The 26,309-nt window shown below is 47.0% G+C and overlaps 1 protein-coding gene across 4 annotated transcripts in view; it reads right to left on the bottom strand.

Moving 5' to 3' along the window:
* Positions 1 to 25,901, bottom strand: part of GNG4 (G protein subunit gamma 4) — an 80,620-nt gene extending 54,719 nt beyond the window's left edge. For 3 of the 4 annotated variants that reach the window (XM_025448553.3, XM_025448554.3, XM_025448552.3), the window contains exon 1: positions 25,785 to 25,833. The gene's annotated coding sequence lies outside the window, so the exon portion shown is untranslated. Of the gene's footprint in view, positions 1 to 25,784 lie in introns of all 4 variants that reach the window. The other variant, XM_025448550.3, reaches the window with a different exon arrangement.
* Positions 25,902 to 26,309: the final 408 nt, after the last annotated feature.

The raw sequence follows: 26,309 nt of genomic DNA, 5'->3' as shown, positions 1-26,309 counted from the left end.
AGGCCGTGCCAGGGGTCTTGTAATACGGACCGTCTGCTCTCCCCAGGACTTTGTCAGGAACGGCAAGCCTTCCGTGTGTGTAATCATGTAAGGGAGAGGGGCACCTGGAGGCTCAGTTGGTTTAGCATCTGCCTTCGGCTTGGGTCAGGATCTCAGGGTCCTGGGAGCAAGCCCTGTTAGGCTTCTCCCTCTCCTTCTCCTTCTGCACGCGCTCTCGGTCTCTCAAAAAAAATGATGAAATCTTAAAAAATACATAAATACACATGTAAGGGAAAAAGCTAGACCACCTGGAGTAGAGTGAAACCTGACAAAAAGAACAACCCAAATTCATACCTTTAAACTGGCGTGAGGGGACAGTGCTCAGGACTGTTGAGCTGCACCTCCCTGCTCACGGAGGGATGGGATGAGTGTGGTGGATTAAACAGCAGATGCACCCAAGAGTCTTTGGCTCTCGTTTCCAAAGCCTGAGCCTCAGAGGTGGGAAAGAATTCAGGGTACGGGGGTGTGTGTGCCTTGGCCAGAGCAGGAGGGAGAGTAGAGCTGCCCCAGGACCAGAGGGCGACCTTCTCCAAGGTCCATGTGGCTGGGGGTGGGGTGGGGTGGCTACAGAACCTTCTCAGGTGGGGCCTGGTGTGGGGGTGAGTCTGCCACACCCTGAACCCGCATAAGTCCCAGAGAGGCTGGGGACACTGGGTCAAGATGGAGACTAAAGTCCTGTGCCACCAGAGGGATGCATGCTTCAGTTGAGTTATAGGAAAATGAGAAGAATGCCCTTCCTCTCCCACACTGGAGCAGGTGGACCAGGATTCGCACCAGCCCTTTCGTCCTGACTCCCAGGCTGACGGTGCCCTTGCTAATGACAGCTTCCCTGCCATGAGCCCAGCCTCCCACCCTGTACACTTCATTCAGAGGTTTGCCTCCATTTTTGTGATCCGAGTCCTCAGACGCCTTTGATTCTGGGGCTTCCATGCAAGTCCCGGGTCAAGGGCTCCTGGTCTTAGCATCTCATCTGGCTCTCTGTAGCTCACTAGTCATTTATTGCCAGGCTGCCCCTCTGAAGGCTTGCTTCGTTGGAATCTTTGTGACTGATGATGTGGGCAGCCAGACCACCCTCAAGTTAATTACCGCCCCCCTCCCCACCCCAGAACTGAGCAAGACCAGGAGACAGCCGTGCAATCCCTCTCTGAATAGAACTGGCATTTGCTCTACTTGGAAGTGATGACGTTTAACACCTGCTGGATTTTTCAGACAGGAGTTAATTAGTAAAATTGATGTTTATATAAGGCAAGAAAAAGCAGAGGCTCAGATATAAAGCCATTATTTTATTTCTTAAACTACATTTCATGTCATGGTATATGAATTCCTCTGAAATGTCAAATACATGAGAGGCTTTAAGAAAAATCGGTACCAAACTTCCTCTGTATAATATTCAAAGTTAAATAATTCCAATCCCAACCTAGAGTCAGCTGCCTGAGTTTACTCTTAGGTGCCTGAAACTTTCCCACTGTCATCTTTTGCTTTCGCTATTTTATTTATTCGCCACCCCAACTCTTTCTAATAAAAGCTGCTTCTACTCATTTTTGGGGTCTCATTTAAATGTTACCACCCTCTCAAACAAAACTTTCTCCAGCCGGCTTGTCCTCTCAGTGCCTGGAGCGGAGCACCACCATCCATCACCGTGATGCTTCTAGGCTTCTTGTTGTCCTCACCACCATAGACCTTGTACTCTTGTATTCAAGTAGCAGTGAATGTGTTTTCTTCCTTTCTAGACTGCCAACTTTTTTGAGGATGAGGAATTTGTTAGGTTCATTTTTGTAACCTCAGGGCAGCTAGGAAAGGGGTTTCCACTCAGTAGATATTTAATGAATTGAAATGCAAAAATGAAAAACAAACCAACAACCCAGCATCCACTGCTTTCTCAGTCAGTATCTTGGAACCCAAATGGTGGTGTCCTTTCTAGAGTCAAACGTCCTCACTTGCAAAGACTCCAGGTCTCAAGAATTCTTTTGAAGGATGTGTTTATTTCCAAATGGAAACAACCTAGTTTTTTTCCTCCCATTATGTACTCATTATAAAATATCAAACTTTGGGGTGCCTGGGTTGTGCAGTAAGTTCAATGTCCAGCTCTTGATTTCAGTTCAAGTCATGATCCCAGGGTCCTGGGATGGAGCCCTGCCTTGGGCTCCCCACTCGCTGGGGAGTCTCCTTGTCTCCCTCTCCCTTTGCCCTTCCAATCCTTTCCCGACCCCGCTCAAACTCATACATGGGCTCACTCTCTAAAATAAATAAGTCTACAAAAAAATACAACAAAATACCCAAAATTCACAGGAAAATATAAAGTTAAAAATCAACTGTAAATTGAGTTATTTCAATAAGATAATTAAGATTTTTGTTTATATTTTTTAAAGTTTTATTCCATGAAAGAAAAAAAAACAACCTAGCAGTTCTCATGTTAATAATGTCTTTTAAAAAAATCAGTATTTAGTGGAGGTATTTCCAAACTACTTTTTTATTATGGAATGTAGTCCAACTGAGAGAATAATATAACACACACTCTCATCTATCACCAGCTTATGAAATAAAACAAAAATATGTGGTTGAAGTGCTCTGGTACCTCTCCCCAGTAATCACTCTTATGAATTTGGTTTTTTATTCCCACAAATCTTCATACCTTTTAAAACACATGTACATATCTCTAAGCAATCCACAGAACTATTTTCTATTTAAAAGTATTTATAAATGGCATCCTATGTGTATCCTCCTGAACTGTTTTTCTGAGCAGCTCACTGCTATAGTGTTCTACTGTATATATTCCCCCCTATTTATCTTCTGCCCTATTATTGCAGAGCTGATTATTTCCAATATATATATATATTTTTTTATGATAGTCACAGAGAGAGAGAGAGAGAGAGAGGTAGAGACACAGGCAGAGGGAGAAGCAGGCTCCATGCACCGGGAGCCTGACGTGGGATTTGATCCCGGGTCTCCAGGATCGCGCCCTGGGCCAAAGGCAGGCGCCAAACTGCTGCGCCACCCAGGGATCCCAATATTTTGTTATTGTTGTAACTATGTACCATGATGCTATGAATATATCTCTTGAGCAAGCGTTCCTGAAGGGTGCACACTAGGAACAGAAGTGGTTGGTATCAGATTACACATGCCCTTCACTTTTACCTTCCCTTTCTTTTAAATAGGACAACAACAGGAAGATATTCGAGGCCCTGTTCATTCACCGTAACTTCACCCAAATCAAGCACAAGCCCATGAGAGATGCTGTCACTCTTTATTCAAGAAATATGAGTTCTCTTGTGAGACTGTTTCCAGGTGATCCTCAAGATCATCAGCGCCTTAAAGGTCAGATACACACCTTGAGAGCACAGTAGGGACTTGATTTTGCTGTGGAGGACCGCAGACCGTGGTCAGTCCAGACCAGCAGACAGGTGCCGTGGCTGGCAGCAGAGGAGATGCCCCATCAGTGGCAGGGCAGCCAGAGCCAGGCGTTTTGCTCATCCTGGGAATTCTGGTGAGAGCACAGGCACAGGGTTTGTACGCGGGTCAGCACAGCCTGAGATGCCAGTTCGGGGCCCGGTGGATCTGCCTGTCACAAACGGGGGCCACCGGGTGCCTGGGTGGCTCAGTGGTTGAGCATCTGCCTTTGCTATAGGTCATGATCCCAGGATTCTGGGATCAAGTCCCACATCGGACTACCCGTGGGGAGCCTGCGTCTCCATCTGCCTATGTCTCGGCCTCTCTCTGTGTCTCTCATGAATCAGTAAATAAAATCTTTAAAAACAAAAACAAACAAACAAAACAAGAGCCACTCTGAGTGGTATGGGTGCAGGAGAGGAGCTGGAAACTGCCGTTACCACCAGTCATCCACTGCTCTGTGGATGGGAAGCCTTTGTCAACCACCACTCAGGAAGCAGCGGTCCTGGGGACTGATGCTCATACCCTCCTCCCTGGGGTAGGCACTGCAGGACTCAAAAGTGGCTTCCAACTTACCACTGTTTATACGTCTAGCATAATTATGGCTTTCTTGTAATTGCTTTCAAAGTGGTGATGCACAAATTAATCCTTGGCTCACCAAAAGATAGCACAAACTGACAGGAAAGCTGCATTCTGGGACTGTGTCCCATGAGAGTTTAGAAGAACCCCTGAGATGACGCCTGGTGGACCATAAGCAAAGAAAGGATCAGCAGGCTGTGTTCCTCCAGCTGGAGAACACTTCACAGGGCAGGGCAGGACTTACGTTTCATACTTTTCATCTTTGTGCAAAGACGAAGCACCTCTACTGTAGAACAAGCTGCCAGAACTAAATTCAAGAATCCTCTTTCAAGTCAAGCAGGAGCAGTTAGGATGCTCCAACACTCGTTCTGGAGATGAAAAGAGGTTGTTTTGTTTTGTTTCAGAGAGGAAGGGTGGATGAGAAGCCAGGAGATTTGCTTTTGATCCCATTTCTATTTTTGATTACTTGTCTGATTGTGAGCAAGATTTGGTTTCTGCATTTCAGGGTGTCCCTTTGTGACATTCTGTCATCCTCTTGCCCCAAAAAGATTAGAGTCCAGTATAATGCATCAGGTGGCAACAAAACCAATGAGATGACTTAGCAAATTCATAAAATATGAGACACTGTCCCCTGACTTCCTGAGATAACAACCTAATGGCTTGATTGTGATGAAAAAAAAAAAAAAACAGAGAAAAATAGTAATAGAGTTTTCATACTAGTATAGGAGAATTTATGACCAAATGGCTCCTCTGATAGTTGTCTTCAAAAGAGGAAGGCAGGCTGACCTTGCAGGCCATCACCCACCAACACTGCTAATCATCTGTTACATACATTAACAGATTTCTCCAGGGTGTTTATTCACACTTTGCAGACAGATTGATTTGTGTTGCTCAAGTGAGCTGTGCATGGAGGAGAATTTTTTTTAGCACCAGTGGGGAAAAAAATATGACACATTAAATAAGCCTGAAAGTGATCTGGTCATTTTCCAGGAAAAAAGATGCAGGGTCTCATGTTGAGTTTTTCTTTACCATGTTGGCAGCCTGCTGGTGACCCCCTGCAAAGTAGTTGTTCTGGGTGAACTGTCCCTAAGTGGTACAGGTGGTAGTGGGGAGTGGCAGGGCCGAGGCTGGAGGCAAAGAGAAGTTCTACCTTTCCCAGTAGTCAAGGAGGCCATGGGCCACAGGACCCATTTAACTGGCCCAACCGATGTCAGCTGTGCCCCGTCTCGACATGTAGCATCTGAGGTGGTGATACTCCTACTGTGCCACACGGCTGGACCATGGTGGGAAATCTCGGGAAATCTCTGAGCAAAACAGTCTTCGGGAAAGCTGGCTCTGGCCAGAAGTTAGCTAGTTGTTGGGAAGAGGCACCTGGGAAAGAAGTAGTCTTATCAAGATACTAAGGCTTTAAGAAGCAAGAAAAATGTACCCGTAGTCCAGCTCATCTACAAAGTCCCTGTAAGATGCAGAGATAAGTATCCAAATCTGAGATGCAGACAAAATGAAGCTCTGGTCCAAAGAAATGCAGGGAGAGGGCGGCAGAGGTCCTACCAGTTGCTAATCAGTCACCACTTTGCCGGGGAGGCTGAGGGACCAACAGCCAGTCTTAGGCTTGTTCTCTACACCTATGCAGGGAAGACCTGTCCTCTGGAAATTCTCTACCAATGTCCTGTGGAAGGAGCAAGGCTGCTTAGGAATTCTTCCTGCCCTGAAGCCCGCAGCTGATACAGAGAGGCAATGTGGAAAAAGGTAGAGAGCAGCAAAAAAATTTACAGTGTTTTAGAAAATCTACTACATTTGTGAATGAACCACAGAGGACTCAAAATGGAAAGGATTTCACAGACTAGGGCTCCAATGGTTTTAAAGCATAAAGGTCCCTTCTAAAAAAAAAAAAAAAAAAAAGCAGCAGCCTCCTTGTGGCAGTACTTTTGATATCGACTCAGAAGATAAAGAGTGATATAAAGAATTCAGTAATACACTTACATTCATTTTATCTTCCAAGCCCAAAGATGTGTATGCACACTTGAAAACTAGCAGTAGACAAGTACGTGACGTTCCATGTTCAGTCTCTACAGTGTTCCTGGGCTGGACCTGGATTCAGAGGCTTCTGGCAGAGGTTCTGAGTTATCACCCAGAGGCAGCTAAAGACTGGGGGAAGGGACATGACGCAACCCCCTCTAAACAGCCAGTTATTGGGGGAGAATCTGGCATCCCCACACTGCCAGGGGACCTCTCTCTGGGGGACCCTGAATGAGGCTCTTTCCTTTCCATGAGTAGGTGAGCCCAGGGTAGGGTGAGGACAAACTGGCTCTCTCGGCAGCGAGAGAATGTCCTGCTATACTGGTCTGTGCTAGCTTTCTCTCCCTGCTGCCTTGTATCCTATCCTTCCCAGCCAGCCAGAGGCATCCACATTGCCTTGGGGGAACTAGGATTATTAAAGCAGGAATAGAAAGGCAAAGAGGTACTTTGCTTTTTTCTTTCAAAGTAGGTTGTGAAAGCCCTCCTTGGGAACATGTTTTGGATGCCAGAGCTTTTATATGAAGAAGACTTGTAGAAAGGGAGGACCCCAAAGGCACCTAGAAAGAAAATAGAGAAAGTCCTGGATTCACCTGTCCCTAGGACACCTGTGTTGGGAGAGGTGGGGTGAGTGGCACAGAATAACCTGGGAGCCTGGGGGACCCAAATGGAAGAAGAGCAGTTTGCACTGAGAAGCAGGCCTGCCTTCATCACGCTGGGAGCCCATGCTTGCTGGAAACTTGCGGCCACTCAGGGTCACATCATCCATGCTGAGGCCATGTTCTCTGGGGGCCTCCTGCCAGCAGATTTGCATGGCACCGTGGGTCTTCTGCAGGATGCCTACCTGTGCCCTGAGATATGGGTGAGCCTCATCCAAACTACCCCCCAGGACGTTCTCATGTTAAAGGCCCAGGGATCTCAGATACTCCCTCCAGCAGGTGGGCCCCAGCCACGTGGTGGTACGCAGTCACCCCAGCATCTTCTTCCTGTACTTGGGAAGAGTACATATGACCTGGAATCTGAATATACATATTGCCCTGTAAGGGCATCTGGGGCCATATTCCCCCTAAGAGGCAACAGAATGCAACTGACAATGTGGGGGAGCCCCGAGTTCCTGTCCTGGCTCTGCTGTGCGCCTTAGTCAAATTATACCTGAGACTTAGTTTCTCAGTTAAGAATGGAGATAAAAATTCAGGTCTCCTAGCATTTCCGAAAAGATCAAGTGGACAGGTTACGTGAGTTCTTTTGGTTAAAGTACAAGATGCTAATCAAATGTTAGCTATTGCTCCTTTGATATTCTAAGAAGTGCCCGTAAAATACTTGAAATATAAATTCAGCAGACATATCTTGAGTAGTGGTGTCGGGTAATGCTTACTGTGCTTAATATTTTAAAAAAATAGAATAATAATCTTGAAACACCATCTTAAAATTCTTCTTACTTATTTTAGTCAAAGATTGAAGGATGAGAATCTTTTTATTAAAGAACTCCTAACATAAAGAATTGTTTATATTAAAGAACAAGAATGAATAAACAGAAGTTTGAGATAGAAACAGATGTCTGGAGACAGGAGAATCTAATATGCATAAGGTTGCTGCGCTTACAGATGACCTGGCCAGACCCTTTAAAACCATGTGATGATGGAGAAAGGTAGCACTGTGCATCAGCACGTAGCTCAGTCCATGCTTGGTGTCAGGTGGAACTGGGTAAGCAGGGATGAGGAGCTGACTTCATCTCCAGTGTTGGGGTTAGGGGGACACTCACAGTCGGCATGGACGTGAGCAGATCCCCCTAGAAAGGGGCTCCAGCAACGAAATGGAGGCCATCCTCCACTCAACCAAGAGGGTCCAAGGATCCAGCTCCTGTCTGCCTGCCTTGTGGGGTTCATCTTCTGATGCTCCTGGTCTCCCAACAATCTCTCAGGCAGGACACAAGCAAGAGCCGACAAGTGTAGGATCTGGAGCCAAAAGGCAGAATTTGGAATGCTCCAGCTGCTCCTTGCTCCCTATGCAGCCTTTGGGCAAACCCTCAGCCTCTTGTTTTCTTCAGTGGTAAAATAGGAAGAGTTTGTATTAGCTTCTTATTGCTGCTGCAATATATTATAACACACTTATGGTTTCAAAGCCACAAATTTGTTATTTGAGAGAGAGGGGCCTGATGGCAGAAGAGTAGGGGTCCTCAACTCACCTGGCCCCAAAAGCTTACCTAGGTAACTTTCAAAGCATCCTGAACACCTACAAATTTGACCAGAGACTTAAAGAGAGAACAGCTGGAATGCTACAGAGAGAAGTTTTCACTTCTAACAAGGTAGGAAGTCAAAAAATAAATAAATAAATAGAAAAGAATAAAGTGGGGGAGGGGCACCACAAGGAGCCAGGCAGTGAAAGCCCCCAGGGCACGAAAGTCCAGCCTTGGAGAAGCGGGAACTTTAAAAATCTGCGCTGGAGTTTTCCTGGATGGAAAAGCGCTTAGCAGGGAAACTGGGCAGAATCGCAGGAGGGGCAGTGAAGCCTCCAGATTCCCAGAGTCACAATAATAGGAGGGGCGCCGGTGGGGGTGGGGGGTGGGGGGGAGGGAAGCTCACCACAAACCGCAGTCTGATATCAGTAAAGGGCTGGAGCACTGCAGCCCTGGGACATTTGGGAAAAGCAGTTAGGCAGGCTGGCTCTGGATGGAGGCGGCTGTAACCCGTTCCCTTTGGGGGAAGCGGTCCCCGGGAATATGGGTCTAGAAGCACAGGGCCTCGGATCCCAGGGTACCCGAGCAGACAAAGCCAGCCATCCTGAGTTCCCCTGGGGACAGGTGGAAGCGGGGAGGGCACAGGACACCGAGAACTCTCCCCCAAGCTGTGCAGACCAGTACACCTGCACCTGTCCTGGGAGCATCCAGGCCAGTGCAGACTGGGAGACTGCAGTTAGTTACTTGTGGGGAGCTCGGCTCCAGAGCTGGAAATCTGGCCACTGCCATTGTCGTTTTTCTTCCTTCTTTCACCTCGTGCTGGGAGGGGCGGGGCCGCCAGGGCACACAGGCCTCACGGGGTAAACAGCCACCACTGACCCCAGGACCTGGCAAGGGGCGGGGCAGCTCCCCCAGGCACACACACCTGAGAATCAGGGCAGCAGGCCCACCCACAGAAGAACTGCTAGAAGGACAAAGGAAGAGCAAGTTCTTGACCAAGCAGTGCTGGAAAGTTCCAGGACTGAGGGAAAATAGTATATAGAACTAGAGAGTCCTTTGTTTTGTTTTGTTTTTCTTTTTCCATTAGGACTTGTTTTTATATCAGACTAAAAATTTCCATTATCTTTTCTCTTTTCCCACCTTAACTACAATATTTTACCAGCTCTTCATTTTAAAGTTTTTCCTTTTTGACTTTCATATTTCTACAATTACATGTCTTAGATAGATTTTTCACTTCTGGATTCTCTTCAATGTATTCAATTTAATTTTGGTAGATATACAAGATGTGCGTATTTTTTTTTTCTGCCTTGTTTTGTTTTACAATAGTGGAAGTTAGTACCTTCTAAAACATGACCAACATACACCCAGAACCAAGTGGACTATCATGCTGTTCATTCTCTGAGATTATATTCTTCCTTCCCATTTTGCTTCCCTCTTTTATCTTATTTATGTTTTTGTGGTCAATGTTGGGCCTTTCTAGAAGTATTGCTGGTTTATATAAATTTGGGATTGAGCATCATCTAACATACATAACAAAATACACTCAGAACCAAGAGGATCATCCTCTAGGACCCCTCAGGTAGACTACAGTCTCTCTCCACTACCACTTCCTCACCATGACCATCCCTTTTTTCTTTTCTTTTTCCTCTTTTCTTTACTTTTTTCCTTTCTTTTTCTTCTTGTTTTTGGCTTTTTATTTTTACTACTTTGTTTTAAAATTTGATTTTCACTTTAGTGTCCTTTTGTTTTATTTTGTTCTGTTCTTTTTCTTTTATTTTCTGGTCTCTGACCTCTTCAGAATCATCTATGGTGTATTTTACTTAGGTTGTGGTTGATATTTTTGACTCAGCCTGCTCATACTCTGCACTGGACAAAATGACTAAAAGGAAGAACTCACCACAAAAGAAAGAACCGGAAACAGTACTCTGTGCCACAGAGTTACAGAATTTGGAATTAAATATGATGTCAGAAATTCAATTCAGAAGTACAATTATAAAGCCAGTGGCTCTGGAAAAAGGTGTAAAGGACTCTAGAGACTTCGTTACTGCAGAATTGAGATCTAATCAGGCTGAAATTAAAAACAGATTAAATGAGATGCAATCCAAACTGGATGTCCTAACTGCTAGGGTTAATGAGGCAGAAGAGAGAGCGAGTGACAGAAGACAAGTTGATAGTAAGGAAGGAAGTTGAAGAAAAAAGAGAAAAAAATAATTAAGAGCCCACGAGGAAAGGCTTAGGGAAATAAATGATAGCTTGAGAAGAAAGAGTATACACCTAATTTGGATTCCAGAAGAGGCTGAGAGAGAGAGAGGACCACAAAGTATATTTGAACAAATCATAGCTGAGAACTCCCCAAATCTGAGGAAGGAAACAGATCCAAGAGATAGAGAGGACGCCCCTCCCCAAATCAATAAAAACCATTCAACACCTCGACATTTGATAGTGAAACTTCCACATTTCAAAGACAAAGAGAAAATTCTTAAAAGCAGCATGAGACAAGAGATTCTTAACTTATTTGGGGAGAAATGTCAGACTAACAGTAGACCTCTCCACAGAGAGGGCTGGCCAGAAACGGCTGGCATGATATATACAGGGTATTAGATGAGAAGAACATGCAGCCAAGAATACTTTATCCAGCAAGGCTGTCGTTCAGAATAGAAGGAGAGAGAAAGAGCTTCCAGGATAGGCAGAAACTGAAAGAATATGTGACTACCAAACTGGGTCTGCAAGAAATATTAAGGGAAACCCTGTAAAAGAAAGAGGGAGCCCAAAGAAACAATCCAGAAAAACAGGGACTGAATAGGTAATACAATGACACTAAATCCATATCTTTCAATAGTTATTCTGAACGTGAATGGGCTAAATGATCCCATCAAAAGACGCAGGGTATCGGACTAGATAAAAAAAGCAAGACCCATCTATATGCTGTTACAAGAGACTCATTTTGGACCTAAGGATACCTTCAGCCTGAAAATAAAGGGGTGGAGAAACATTTACCATTCAAATGGTCCTCAAAAGAAAGCTGGGGTAGCAATCCTCATATCAGATAAAGTGTGTACCAAAGACTGTAGTAAGAGATGAAGAAGGGCACTATATCATACCTAAAGGGTCTATCCAACAAGAAGACCTAACAAACATGAATATTTATGCCCCTAATGTGGGAGCTGCCAAGTATATCAATCAAAGTAAAGACACACTTAGATAATAATACACTAATAGTAGGAGACTTCAACACGGCACTTTCTGCAAATGACAGATCTTCTAAGCAGAACATCACCAAAGAAACAAGGGCCTTAAATGATACACTGGACCAAAGAGATTTCACGGATATATACAAAACTTTCCATCCAAACATAAATATACATTCTTCTCAAGTACACATGGAACTTTCTCCAGATTAGACCACATACTGGGTCACAAATCAGGTCTCAACCAATACCAAAAGATTGGGATTGTCCCCTGCATATTTTCAGACCACAATGCTTTGCAACTAGAACTCAAGCACAAGAAGAAACTTGGAAGAAACTCAAACACATGGAGAGTAAAGAGCATCCTACTAAAAGATGAATGGGTTAACTAGGAAATTAGAGATTTTATTAAAAAGAGTCATGGAAATGAATGAAAAGGAAGATACAACTATACAAAATCTTTGGGATACAATAAAAGCAGTCCTAAGAGGGAAATACATCACAATACAAGCATCCCTCAAAAAATAAAAAAACGGGATCCCTGGGTGGCGCAGCGGTTTGGCGCCTGCCTTTGGCCCAGGGCGCGATCCTGGAGACCCGGGATCGAATCCCACGTCAGGCTCCCGGTGCATGGAGCCTGCTTCTCCCTCTGCCTGTGTCTCTGCCTCTCTCTCTCTCTCTCTCTGTGACTGTCATAAAAAAAAAATATATATATATAAATTAAAAAACCCTCAAATACACAAGATAACCTCCTACCTAAAGGAATTGGAGAAAGAACAGCAAGTAAAGCCTACACCAAACAAAAGAAGAGAGATAATAGAGATTCAAGCAGAACTCAATGAAATAGAGACCAAAAGAACTGTAGAACATTTCAACAAAACCAAGAGTTGGTTCTTTGAAAGAATTAATAAGATAGATAACCCCTAGCCAGCCTTATTAAAAAGAGACAAGACTCAAATTAATAAAATCACGAATGAAGGAGGAGAGATCACAACAATACCAAGAAAGTACAAGCGAGTTTAAAAATGTATTATGAGCAGCTATATGCCAACAAATTAGGCAATCTAGAAGAAATGGATGCATTTCTGGAAAACCACAAACTACCAAAACTGGAACAGGAAGAAATACAAAACCTGAACAGGCCAAGAGCCAGCAAGGAAATTGAAGGAGTCATGAAAAACCTCCCAAGACACAAAAGTCCAGGGCCAGAGGGCTTCCCAGGAGAATTCTATCAAACGTTTAAAGAAGAAATAATACCTAGTCTACTAAAGCTGTTTCGAAGGATAGAAAGGGACGGAATACTTCCAAGCTCATTTTATGAAGCTAGCATTATCTTGGTTCCAAAATCAGACAAAAACCCCACCAAAAAAGAGAATTATAGACCAATATCCCTGATTAACTCGGATGCAAAAATTCTCAACAAGATACTAGCCAAAAGGATCCAACAATACATTAAGAAGATTATTCACCATGACCAAGTGGGTTTTATCCCCAGGATGCGAGGGTGGTTCAACACTTGCAAAACAATCAACGTGATAGATTACATCAATAAGAGAAAAAACAAGAACCATATGATCCTCTCAATAGATGCAGAGAAAGCATTTCACAAAATACAGCATCCATTCCTGATTAAAACTCTTCGAAGTGTAGGGATAGAGGAAATATTCCTCAATATCTTAAAAGCCATTTATGAAAAGCCCACAGAGAATATCATTCTCAATGGGGAAAAAACAGAGCTTTTCTCCTAAGATCAGGAACAGGACAGGGGTGTCCACTCTCACCAGTGTCAATCATCATAGTACTAGAAGTCCTAGCCTCAGCAGTCAGACAATGAAAAGAAATAAAAGGCAGTCGAATTGTCAGAGAAGTCAAACTCTCTCTCTTTGCAGATGACATGATACTGTATATAGAAAACCCCAAAGGACTCCACCACAAGATTGCTAGAACTCATACAGCAATTCAGCAATGTGGCAGGATACAAAATCAACACACAGAAATCAGTGGCATTTCTATACACTAACAAGGAGACTGAAGAAAGAGAAATTAAGGAGTCAATCCCATTTACAATGCACCCAAAACCATAAGGTACCTAGGAATAAATTTAACCAAAGAGGTAAAGGATCTATACCCTAAACACTACAGAACGGATCTGAAAGAAATTAAGGAAGACAGGAGATGGAAAAACACTCCACGCTCATGGATTGGAAGAATAAATATGGTGAAAATGTCTATGCTACCCAGGGCAATGTACACGTTCAACACAATCCCTATCAAAATACCATGGCCTTTCTTCACAGAGTTGGAACAGATAATCTTAAGATTTGTATGGAATCAGAAAAGACCCTAAATAGCCAGAGAAATATTGAAAATCAATGCCGTTGGCATCACCATGCCGGATTTCAAGCTGTATTACAAAGCTGTGATCATCAAGACAGTAGCGTACTGGCACAAACACAGACACACAGATCAATGGAACAGAATAGAGAACCCAGAAATGGGCCCTCAACTTTATGGTCAACTAATATTCAACAAAGCAGGAGAGAATATCCACTGGAAAAAGAACAGTCTCTTCAATAAATGGTATTGGGAAAATTGGACAGCCACGTGCAGAATGAAACTGGACCATTCTCTTACACCAGACACAAAGATAAACTCAAAATGGTTGAAAGATCTAAATGTGAGACAGGAATCCATCAAAATCTTAGAGGAGAACACAAGCAATAAGTTTTTTGAACTTGGCTACAGTAACTTCCTGCAGGATACATCTAGGAAGGCAAGGGAAACAAAAGCAAAAATGAACTATTGGGACTTAATCAGAATAAAAAGCTTCTGCACAGCAAAAGAAACAGTCAACAAGACTAAAAGACAACTTAAAGAATGGGAGAAGATATTTGCAAATGACATATCAGATTAAGGGCTAGTATCCAAGATCTATAAGGAACTGATTAAACTCAACACCCAAGAAACAAAAAATCGAATCATGACATGGGCAGATGACATGAACAGAAATTTCACCAAAGACGACATACACATGGCCAAGAGGCACATGAGAAAATGCTCTGTGTCACTCATCAGGGAAATACAAATCAAATCCACAATGAGATATCACCTCACACCAGTGAGAATGGTGAAAATTAACAAAGACAGGGGTGCTTGGGTGGCTCAGCGGTTGAGCATCTGCCTTCGGCTCAGGTCTTAATCCTAGGGTCCTGGGATAGAGTCCCACATGGGGCTCCCCACAGGGAGCCTGCTTCTCCCTCTGCTTGTGTCTGCCTTCTCTCTGTGTCTCTCATGAATAAATAAATAAAATATTTAAAGAAAAGGAACAAAACAGGAAACAACACATGTTGGAGGGGATGTGGAGAAGGGGGAACCCTCTTGCATGGCTGGTGGGAATGTGAACTGGTGCAGCCACTCTGGGAAATAGTGTGGAGGTTCGTCAAGAAGTTAAAAATAGAGCTACTCTATGATCCAGCAATTGCACTACTGGGTATTTACCCCACAGATACAGATACAGTGAAATGCCGGGACACCTGCACCCCAATGTTCATAGCAGCAATGTCCACAATAGCCAAACTGTGGAAGGAGCCTCGGTGTCCTTTGACAGATGAAGATGTGATCTATATATACAATGGAATATTACTCAGCCATCAGAAATACCATTTGCTTCGACTTGAATGGAACTGGAGGTATTATGCTGAGCGAAGTAAGTCTATCGGAGAAGGACAATCATCATATGGTTTCACTCATATGGGGATTATAAAAAATAGTGAAAGGGATTATAAGGGAAAGGAGGGGAACTGAGTGGGAAAAATTAGAGAGGGAGACAAACCACGAGACACTCCTAACTCTGGGAAACGAACAGAGGGTTGTATAAGGGGAGGTGGGCAGGGGTTGGGGTGACTGGGTGACGGGCACTGAGGAGGGCACTTGATGGGATGAGCCATGGGTGTTATACTATATGTTGGCAAACTGAGCTTCAATAAAAACAAATTTTAAAAAATTGTTGAGAGTTCTGGTATCACAAAGTACACAGCATCAGTAGGGCTGCTGGAGTTTCTTGGGAGAGTCTGTTTCTCTGCCTTTTCCAGCTTCTGGTGGTGGCTGACCCTCTTTGCTTACAGCTGCTCCTCCATCTTGGAAGTCAGCAGACAGGCATTGTCCAATCCCTCGGACACTCCTCCTTTTATAAGCACTTTTGTGATTACATTGGGCCCGTCAAATAATCCAGGATACTTTCCCCACCTCAAGAGTCTTAATCACATCTGAAAAATCTCTTTTGCTGTGTAAGATAACACATGCTCAGGTTCCATTGTGGCCATCTTTGGGGCGAGGTGGTGCCCATTATGTTTCCTACAACCATAGCTGTCAAGGAATAAATACTTATGAATATATTTAATTTTTTAAGTAGGCTCAATTTTTAAGAGCCCAATGTGAGACTTGAACTCATGACTCTGAGATCAAAAGATCTGAGCTGAGATGAAGACTTGGCTGTTGCTGTGACTGAGCCACCCTGGCACCCGCCAAGGAATACATACCTAATCTCATATTAGGCTCTTAGAGCCTAGCTTGTAGTAAACACTCAATAAATGTTAGCTATTATTATTATTTGCTTAAACAAAAGCTTTCAGCCTTGAAAGTCTTCAGCATTCATTAGCTGTGACCATCCCTTTCATTTGGCCAAGTCCCAAGGCCTCCTTCTGGAAGCTTTTCCTGACCTAGACTGGGTTTGGTGTCCTGTGTTTAGGTTCTGAATTCTGTGTTGTGTGATAATCATCCGTCTCCGTCACTAGCGTGGAAGTTCCTCATGATCTGGAACCTCCTTTTCCTCATCTCTGGGTTCCTGCCTGCTGACATAGTAGCATTTGCCATTCTCATCTATGACTAATGGTCCTTCCTGTCTCGCAGCCAACAAGGGTGAATGTTGGTTCATGCGCCTGTGGGGTGCCTGGAGCTGTTATGACCCACCAAAGGTGAGCTGTGGGATGGGGGATGGGGGAACTGTATTTTGGGGTAATTATGCTCTACACAGAGGCAGTTCTTCAGGGAGAATAGCTGGCTTCCCCATCGGTGAAGCTGTCTTGTGAAAAGCAGGGGAAGACAGATCCATGTGTGCTCAGCCTGGAAAGGAGCTCTTGCTCTTACAGGTGTCTCAGCCTTGTGGTGTCTGTGGGGAGTCGCTGTTTCACAGCTTCAAGGGAGAGAGGTGGGAGAGGCTGGCATAGGAAATGGTCTGGGAAATCCTGGGTAGTTTCAGGTTTTTCAGGCGCACAGAAAGACGACCCACAGGAATCATCTGCTTCAGTGGCTTATGAAACTCAAAAAACACAGATTCCCTGGTCCTAGCTCAGAACGGTGGAGTCAGAACATCCAGAGGTGAGGTGGTATTTCTGAAAACTACCCAAAGTCATTCTGCTCTGCAGCCAGGTTTGGGAACCACGGACAGATCTGTTCTGGATTTTACAGAGAGACTGTGCTACCCATAAATGATTCCTAAAGCAGGTGTATAAAAATGGAAGGCACAGCCAGTGGCCACCCATCACTAGGCAAGCTTACTTTTCACCTGCCAGGCCACAGAGCGAGAGTCCATGAAGCAGTTCTTACGGAGCTGTGTCTTCCAGCCTACCCATGCCCACAGTGGAGTGGCCCTGAGGGTGGCTCCCTTTTCTATTAGCCCCAGATCTTTAAGCTTGTGGGTCTCTGATCTGGCCTCTCAGTGGCATCTTTTGGAGGGCTCTAGGTGACTCAAATGCCTTTGGATTAGGCTCACTCCCTATTGCCTCCACTTGGTGTCTCAGGAGCCACTTGGCTCATCGGTCCAGTGGCTGGATTGGTGGGGCATCCACAAAGCAGGGAGATGGTGGTGCTGTGTGTTATTTTGCTACGAGTCTTCCTCTGCCTTGAGTTAGAAGACCAAATGCTCCTTTTGGGAAATGTAGCTTCTGCGTATGCTGGGAGGTGGTGGAGGCTGTCAAAGGAGGCAGCTGGGCACAAAACATCTGGGGGCCCAGCACATTTTCATCTTACTCCATTTTCGCTGCCTCTATAAATGTGAGACAAGCCCATTTTATTTCTTCATCTTGATCCCTACACTGAGTCCTTCTAGAAGCAGCTTATGTAAAATCTGTAATAGCCTGTCCCTGGAACTCCACATCTTCCTTCCTCGTTTCATTTTTCTCCCAAGCACTCGCCACATGTTAAGGTGCTGTTTTATTAATTTACTTCATGAAATTGCTTTTGTTTTCAGGCTTATTAGTACTGGCCTGCTCTCTCTCCTCGAATGTGAATTCTGTGAGGGCAGAATTTGTTGGCCCTGCCACCGCCTGCTCCTTTTCCCCTCACATGAAGAGAGTACAGGGAGGAGAAGCCCCCAGAGTGGACAAAGTGAGGAAGAAGACAGAAAACCCCACCACAGGGCACATTTCACAGCTAACAGGGGTCCAAGGATGAGGCAGGGCAGGAAGATCCCAGGGAGTCCAGTGTGGTGGTGGGGGGTGTGTGTCCTGGGCCAATGTGTGGGCCACATCTGGGAGTTGCCATGGTGACTGTGAAGCATGGCCAGGGCTCGGTCCCTCAGCCTCAGGCCACCAGAGCTTGGGGTTAGGTAAAGGGTGACCAGGTTTCGGAAAAAAACAAAAACTCATCCTTGGATAGATGTGCTCTCACCAAAGGCTAATAAATGTAATCCCTGCCATCCATGTGCAGGGAGAGATAGTTGGATGGCTTCAGATCAAATTCATAAATGTTAGGGGGACAGAGAAATCATAAACAACAGCGAGAGCTGCAATTGCTCGAACACAGAAAGAATGAGTCATCCAGCAGAGTGTGGTGGTGGCAGGCTTGCTGTGGCCTCCCAGAGACTGGCGCCCCAGCAGCCTCAGGCGCTGCTGCGCAGACCCGTCCCTTCTAAGGGACTTTGACACAAGAAAACCTGCATCAGAAAGAGGATGCATTTTACAGGAGCAGTTTTGTTTTGCCCTGAACTTCTCATCTGTTCTTTGAAGCCTCAGACCTTCTCCCCATCCCCCCTGACCAGGCTGACCCACTATAAGGTCCACAGGGTCTCAGGAGGCCCCCTGTTCCACCGGTGGGGGGGGGGAACCTCCCCACCTGCCAGGTCCTACACCCTCTCCCCGCCTGCTCCTCCACTTCCACTCACTAAACGGGGTTGTGTTGTCTTCATTGTCCAGGCCCAAACTGGCTGCCCGGGCACCAACCTCTCCCTCCCTCCATTCATCCCAGAACAGACTCTTGCACAGGTCACTAGAGAGTCTTCATAATTGGGCTCGGGGCCACCTGTTCCTCCCTCCCCAGTGCACGCCCCTAACTCCGAGCCTTAGCATGGCCTGGTCCCTCTGCCTGGAAAGCCCTCGCTCACTTGTGTGGGTTGGAAAATCTTGCTCAACTTTCTGGGGCTGCAGCTGTCAGGCCCTTCCTGCACCCTACAGCTCTCAGGAAGAACAAATGTTCCTGTTATCACTACTCCCGCAGCATTTAAAACTCAGCTGTCAGGGAGTTAATCCAGGGACAGGCAAGTTGTTTTCCCGCTCATATCCCCCCTAGATTACGAGCACTCTGAAGGCCTTATTCAGCTTTAAACTGTTAGTGCCTGAAACACCTGGTCACGTGTTCATTAAATGAATGTCTTAGAAATAGGTGGCTTACAGGCAATCTCTTAGGAACTTATCTACTGCTTTCAGCAATACCCCCACACATTGGGAAAGTCCTCCCATACTGTCCAGCAATGAAGATGGCTTGCAGCAGTAACGTGAGGGAAAACCAGAGAAAGGCAGATAACCTGTGAAGGCTGGTCCTTGTGTGGATCAGAACTCTGTGATGACAAGTCCCATGACAAAGAAAATTTCTGTTTAGTAAAAATGTGCCTGGGTTCAAGCCAATGATCGACTTAGTTCTGACACTATTACTATAGCAATTTCTAGCACAAAGAGAGGGTCTGGAGAGAAACTGGGGAGCTGGGAGGAATCAGACCCGTCAGGGGCATGGTAAACCTGGGGTATGAGGGCTGGTACCCCTGGTGCAGGATCTGCAGGGCTTGGTCCACCTCTCCATAGCTGTCCTGAGATTGAGGGGACCCAGCACAGCAGTGGCTGTGGGCACGCTCACTGCAGTGCAGAAAGAGCAAGCACAGGGATCCCTGGGTGGCGCAGAGGTTTAGCGCCTGCCTTTGGCCCAGGGCACGATCCTGGAGACCCTGGATGGAGTCCCACGTCGGGCTCCCGGTGCATGGAGCCTGCTTCTCCCTCTGCCTGTGTCTCTGCCTCTCTCTCTGTGTGTGTGACTATCATAAATAAATAAAAATTCATAAAAAAAAAGAGCAAGCACAGAAAGATTGGCGGGAAAGAGCCCTTCTAAACCTTCCAATTCTACAAGATCAACCAAGCAGGGGAAAAAGCGCTGAAATACCAAACTCCAACTGGAAGGGTGATGAAGTAAAGCTATTCCAAATAGGGACAGGGTATCAGGGTGGTAGGTCCATTGTGGGGTCCACCCACCCGGGTACTCAGATAATCTGGGTGAGCAGAAGGCTCTGGTGACCTCATCCCTGGCTAGATATAACGTAACTGAAGAAGAGGGTATGTGATGCTGATGAAGGCCAATTTATGTATTGATACCTCACCTTCTTCCAGAAAAAAATTCGGTGGCTGACATCACTGCCAGTCTTCCTTTGTTGCTTTCCTTAAGGTTCCAATGCTGTCAGAGGCTCCACTCAGGTTCTACCAACAGCCCCTCTCGGCTACACTCCACAGCCACCACTGCCCTTCAGAGTTCGGGAGCTTCACTGTGTCTTTACATCCTTGTGACACCTGCTTCCCCCTTTACCTGCCATCAAACATACACTCCTACACTTATGTAATCTGCCTCCTCAGCCAGGATGCAGCCTTCTCTCATGCACGAGGTCCCACAGGCTTCAGGGGTAAATGAGCATCTACAGGCCACTGGAGCCCCGTGGCTATATGAATGAAGTTAGCAGGGGCACAGGGAAAGCAAAATTTTCCCAAAATTAATGAACAGAAACTAAAACTAAAGAGGGACTACTCATGCTGGTTTAGCATAACATAGGCTTTGGGCTCTGGACTTCACTAAAGAAAGGTCCTGCTGGAAATTTTGTAGGGGATTCAGAATATACCACCCCCAAATATACTACCTTGGCATAAGGATTATTTTGCGCTGATTTTGCAGGTAAGAAACAGTGGACACAGGAGGAACTCCGGCCTTGCCCTCTCTGCCAAGACACACAGTTCTTTTCCCTCCATCTCCCATTACAGGAAGAAGAAAACCTCCACTAGCACTGGATAGAGAAAGATGGGCCTGTCTGCACAAACAAATCTTAATAACTCTTATCTTCCGTAAGTTGTCCCCCTATATCTATCTTCACACAATTTACTGCCCCTAAGAGCTCAAATCCCTTTTTGTTTCTCTTGTCACCTTCCTACAACTTATTTCCCTTTGTTAAGAAGCATTTAATAAGCTCTGGAGCCTAACTGCTTCTTCAGGATTTCTCTTTCCTGTGCAGCTCCTCTGTTCTGTGCATGTCTAATAAACTTTTTCTATTAATTTGGCTCTTTGCTTCTGTTGATCTCTCCTGTTGTCACTTTAATTCACAGGCTCCAGTCACTAAACCAAAGGTGGTAGGGGAAAAGCTTTCTGCCTTCTCTATAGTTTCTACCAAAGGCATACATAGCAGGTACTCCAAAGCAACAGGACAAGGCCAATGCATCCCCAAACCAGGATAGAAAAACACTTCAGAGGATGATATCAATTCTCAAGTGTGCCTGGGCCCTCAAACAGATAAGGAGAGATGGGACCACTATGATACATCTTAGAGAAAGGAGGTCCTTGGGAGCAAAGACTCAGTCTGAGGTGGAGGGAAGGGGTGTCCTGGACTGCCAGCACTTCCCAACAATCGTGGGTACTGGGAGGAGGAAATGGTTTTCTGAAGGTGTCTCAGTGATTTGATTCTGTACATATAAAAGTGGGCTCTGCTGCTTGACTTGGAAAGCACACCTTGCCCTATGGGGAGTGTGCAGTGGGGTGTAGTCAGCACATGCAGGCCGCGCCAGCCTATACGCTGCCATACCTCTGTCCTCTCTGCCGTCAACACCCCAGTGCACCAGAATGAGGAACCATCACCCGCTGTCCGCCATCCTTGCCTCTGCCCCTCCAACAGGGGTCAGAACCTGAGTCACAGAGCCGGCCGGGCCATCAATGAGAATAGCCTGCTCCCAGCGGACTGCCTTCGACCATCTCCGTTGCTCTGCTTTCAAATCCCCTTTCAATATTCCCTTGCTCTTTCCTTTCTGTTTCAAATTCCATTTCTCCTACTTGGACTTTCATACTTGTACAGTGTTTTTGGCAAAGATCTCTCAATTCTACATATTCGTGTGATAAGAAACCAGAAGCAAATACAGAATTTGGGTAGTAGGTCTACAGAGGCATATATATATTTTTCATATTAACACTTTTTGCTGTGGTTGTAAAGATGTTTTTTTTTTTTTTTTTAAGATTTTATTTATTTGAGAGAGAGAGAGCGTGCACACAAGTGCATACAAGCCAGGGGAAGGGAGAGGGAGGAGTGGGCTCCCCAGTGAGCAGGAAGCCTGATGTAGGGCTTGATCCCAGGGCTCTAGGATCATGACCTGAGCTGAAGGTAGGTAGACACTTAACGGATCGAGCCACCTAGGTGCCCCTGTAAAGATGTTCTAATAAGAATTTTTAAAGCAACTTAAAAATTTTCCCTTTTACCTACTGCTATCTCCCCGGCCCTCTTCCTTTGGTGGTGATCCTGAGCAAGGGGTGGAACGGGAGCTGCCAGAGTTGCAAATTAGACATGGATGCCAGGTGGAAACGGGCACTGAGAAAATCAGACAGCACAGGTGGTACAGGTTAGTGGACCCAAGGCTGTTGCTCCACGTTATGCAACTGACTGTCAGCTGAGGGCCCGGGAGGGATGCTTAAGGCATTTCTTCTATCTCCTCTTCCTCAGCCTCTCAGCACACCTCCCATTAGAGAGCGCCAACCCACCACCCAGGGCGAAATGGGTTGAGAAATCTGATAGGGGAAGAAATCCGGGCTTTTCTGGATGGAGTGCATGGACAGTCTCAGTTGCTCCCCCTTTGCATTTGTATATGGTTTTCCTTCGTGAGTTAAAAAAGAGTCACCACTACCCACCAAGTATCTTGCCAGAACACTCCTGGACAGTTGTTTTTTGTTTTTGCTAAAGCGAAGTTTTGTGGGTATAGTGCGAGAATTAAATGAGATCATCCATGTGACTCAGGGACTTGAAGCCTGGTCCTCCTCCCTCCACCCCACTGCCTGCTAACCTGGGCTCCCTCCAAGGTCTGGCCCTCTGAGATTGGGCCATTGGTGACTTGCTTGAAGATACCCAGCAATCTTAGCGCTTGAGGTGCCAGTGGCTTCTCCACAGCCACATAGATGTCCTCACTTCTCCTAGGACACTGGAGTCCACACCACAAGCACCATACCTTCAACACAGCCGCACTCCCTCATCTGCACAAGACCTGCCATTTTGTCTGCTGGGTTCCGCTAGGAAAACTGATTGCACACCACCTGCTTTTTGACTTAACAAAAGCTCCTTGACAATTAAAGTGATTTGGAATGCTCCAACTAGCTTACTGAAGTGATCTCCTCCTAAGTACCCATTGTTTCCTGTGGTGATTTTTTCTTTCAGCAGTTATTTCTTGCCTCCACTTCCTTCCATAAATGGAAATTTCATTTGCATTTTTTTCACTTCTGCTAATTTATTTAAGATATTTGGTTTATTCTTCACACAGTTGTCAAGAATTGGTTAAAATACTACAGTCATATTATGCTAATTTCTATACCGTAATTGGTCTCCCTGTTTTTCTTTGCTGACACTTGGCGTTTCTGATTTTCAGTTAAAATACCCTTGCTGGCTATTGTTAAAAGGATATTTTTTGTAGTGCTTTTGGTGTATTAAAGAAGTTAACCTATAGTTTCTGGCTTCAGAAAACTGAACCAATAGTCTCTTCTACCTGTATAATAAGACTCTATGCTTGCCCCCGTCTATCATATTTATTTACCAATAAAAGGAGGAAATCTGTGAGATTACAGAATAGTACATGCTCATAAAGGTACTATCTTAAAGACATTGTTTTAATATTCTATGATTAAAAAAAGGCAATCTGGGCAGCCCAGGTGGCTCAGCGGTTTAGCGCCTGCCTTCAGCCCAGGGCCTGATCCTGGGGACCCGGGATGAGTCCCACATCGGGCTCCCTATAGGGAGCCCGTTTCTCCCTCTGCCTGTGTCTCTGTCTCTCTCTCATGAATAAATAAAATCTTAAAAAAAAAAAAAGGCAATCTAACACACATTGCTTTGTTAGGTATTCTCCCCTTTTCTAGTAGAACAAAATTGAGTCAAGGTAAGAATGTGATGGTGAGATGTGGCTATAAATAAATGAGAATGACTTGTGTTGCAGCCTTCTGTCTTTTCTGAGCCATTTGGCTGTCTTTCTTAGGAAGCAGTCGTTTGTGTGGTGGTGGTGGTGGTGGTGGTGGTGGTAGAGGGGAGAGGCGGCATTATACCCAACCACTCATACAGCCCAAGCTGGACCTCCTGAGACAGTTACAGGGCACTTGCTTCCCTAGGGACCAGAGGGACGACAGTGCCCAAGTTCCCACCTGATGTTCCACCATTTCCAACAATGTGCTGAGATATGGGGGTTCTGGAGACGGTCTCTTTTGCTTTAAAAACCATACAATGAACACGTTAAAAGCTTTTTCTTCGTTTCTCCACTGTCCACCAGCATGAGAAATGTCAAAGGCAACTGCCTAACTAATCATGGGACTCCTGGGAATGACCCTTTTGTTGTGCTATTTCTCAGCTAGCCAGACAACTCCTGCAGTTTCCCTTTGGGCAATTTTATTTTAAGGAGGCTGAGGGTTGGTGGTAGAGGAGCAAACAGGAAGACCATTGTCTTAAATAGTTATCTCGGCTTAATAACCCCAGAGTGAGGCTAATCATTCATTAACTAGCAAAGCCTCACAATAAACCCTTGTATTTACATTAACACCTACTATTTACTAAGCGCTATATCCATCTTTATCAAGACTGATAACTGAGCCACCTCCATGCTTTGAAAATAATTCATTGTTTACATCTTGTGTCTCAAGACTGGAAAAGGGTTTCTGTTGAACTCTCAGTTGTTTCCACAGTAGCTTCTTGCAAGGAACAGGGCCAGATTGGATGGCGGTGTGCCTCCCTTCCCCCAAAGCATGCAAAATTAGGAAAAGGATTCCCTGGGGAATCAAGAAGCCAGCCACAGAGCCCAGGTCTCGCTGCTGCTTTCAGGCATTCACCACTGAATTCTCCCATCCCACGGGGGGAAGGAAGCCTCACAGTGAGGACTCATAAGCAGATACAGGACTGACACGTTTTCATGGGCAACACTGCGCAGCCCAGGAGGCCTTCGGCTCCGACTGAAACGACAGGCCCTGTGCCAGCCTTTCACAGCCCTGCGAGGTAACAGAAGGCGCCGAGGGCCGGCAGCGCAGGGGAGCCGGGCAGAGGGCGGGAGACCCGGCGTCCACGACCCACTTTATCGCTTGATCAAACTTTGACATTTCGGATTTCCCAACACCCCGGCCCAAAATACACGAAAATAAGCAAATGCTCTCCAATTAAGAAGTCTTCTCCAGCCACGCCTCTGCCCCAGCCCCACTTACCCTCCCGTTATCATTTCTAAGGCAATTAAGGGATCAAAGCAGGCAGGGCTCCCCCGTGCCGTGGGGCGCGCGCGGCCAGCGCAGCCCGTTTCAGCACCAGGCTCGGGGACAGACGCCATAAGGCAGGAGGGGACCGAACCCTCGCCGGGGCGTCTCCTGCCGCCACCAGAACTGCTCGGGGGCAGTGTCCGGGGTGCTGCGCGATCCTGCGGGCTTCCTCCGGCACCGGCCCGAAACGTCCTCACAAAACGACCACCCGGCCAGCCTAGCCCTTCCACTGCGGTGCTCGTCAACGCGGCCGTCCCTGCCGGGAGCAGCAGGCGTCCGTGACCTACATACGCGGGCGGCGTCCCCGGGGGGCCCGGGAGGTCCGCAGACGCCGGCCACTGCGGGGCCCCTCGGCGCTCGGAGCTGCCGGCCCCAGGTCGCGCTCGGGCTGGCCGGGGCTGGGCGGAGCGGAGCGGGCTCGAGGGGCCGCCGACGCCCGCCTGTGCCGGCCGCAGCACCACGGGCATCGGGGTCGCGGCTCCCGCTGACGGCGGCGGGACGACACGCGCGCCGAACCGCGTCTCCGGGCGCGGACACTCGCCCGCACGAGTCGCCCTTTGGCTTGGGGCTCCGCCCGCGCTCGGGAGCTGGGGCCGTGCCACCCGCTCCCCACGGGCGCCACTTACCGGAGCGGGGCGCGCGGGCTTCGTCTCCGACGTGGGGCTCGCGGGGGGCGGCCAGACCGCGCGGGGCCGGGCGGGCCGGGCGGGGGCGGGCGGGGGCTCCGGCTCCGCCGCCTCGGCGCTCACCGGCTCGCGGGGGAAGGCGCGCCCCGCCCCCGGGGTCTCCGGGCCGCGTCAGCAGCTCCGCCCGGGCAGGGGAAAGACGACGAGGGGCTGGGGGCGGGGGAGCCGGGGGAGCCCGGGCCCCGCGCGCCGCGGAAGCCGCCCAGGCCCGAAGTACTTGGGGCGTTCGCAGCCCCCGGTGCGGGGCTCCGAGAGCGGGTGCGGGCCCGGCGCCGAGCGGAGCGCGCAGCCCCGCGCCTCCTCGCCCGCGCCGCCCTCCTCCCACGTTGGTCGCGCCCACTCGGCGCCAGGGTCTCGCCCGCCGCTCGGGAGGGGCCGGGAAATCCCGCCCGCCGCCGCCGACGTCACTGCTGCGTCACGGGGGCTCCCGCGCCGGGGCTCCGCGCCCGCCCCGCGCCCCCCGCC

This window comes from Canis lupus, chromosome 4 (genome assembly GCF_003254725.2).
Source record: "Canis lupus dingo isolate Sandy chromosome 4, ASM325472v2, whole genome shotgun sequence".
Taxonomy (NCBI): Eukaryota; Metazoa; Chordata; class Mammalia; order Carnivora; family Canidae; genus Canis; species Canis lupus.
The sequence above is the reverse complement of the archived record's forward strand: the minus strand, read 5'-3'. Positions and strand labels throughout refer to the sequence as shown.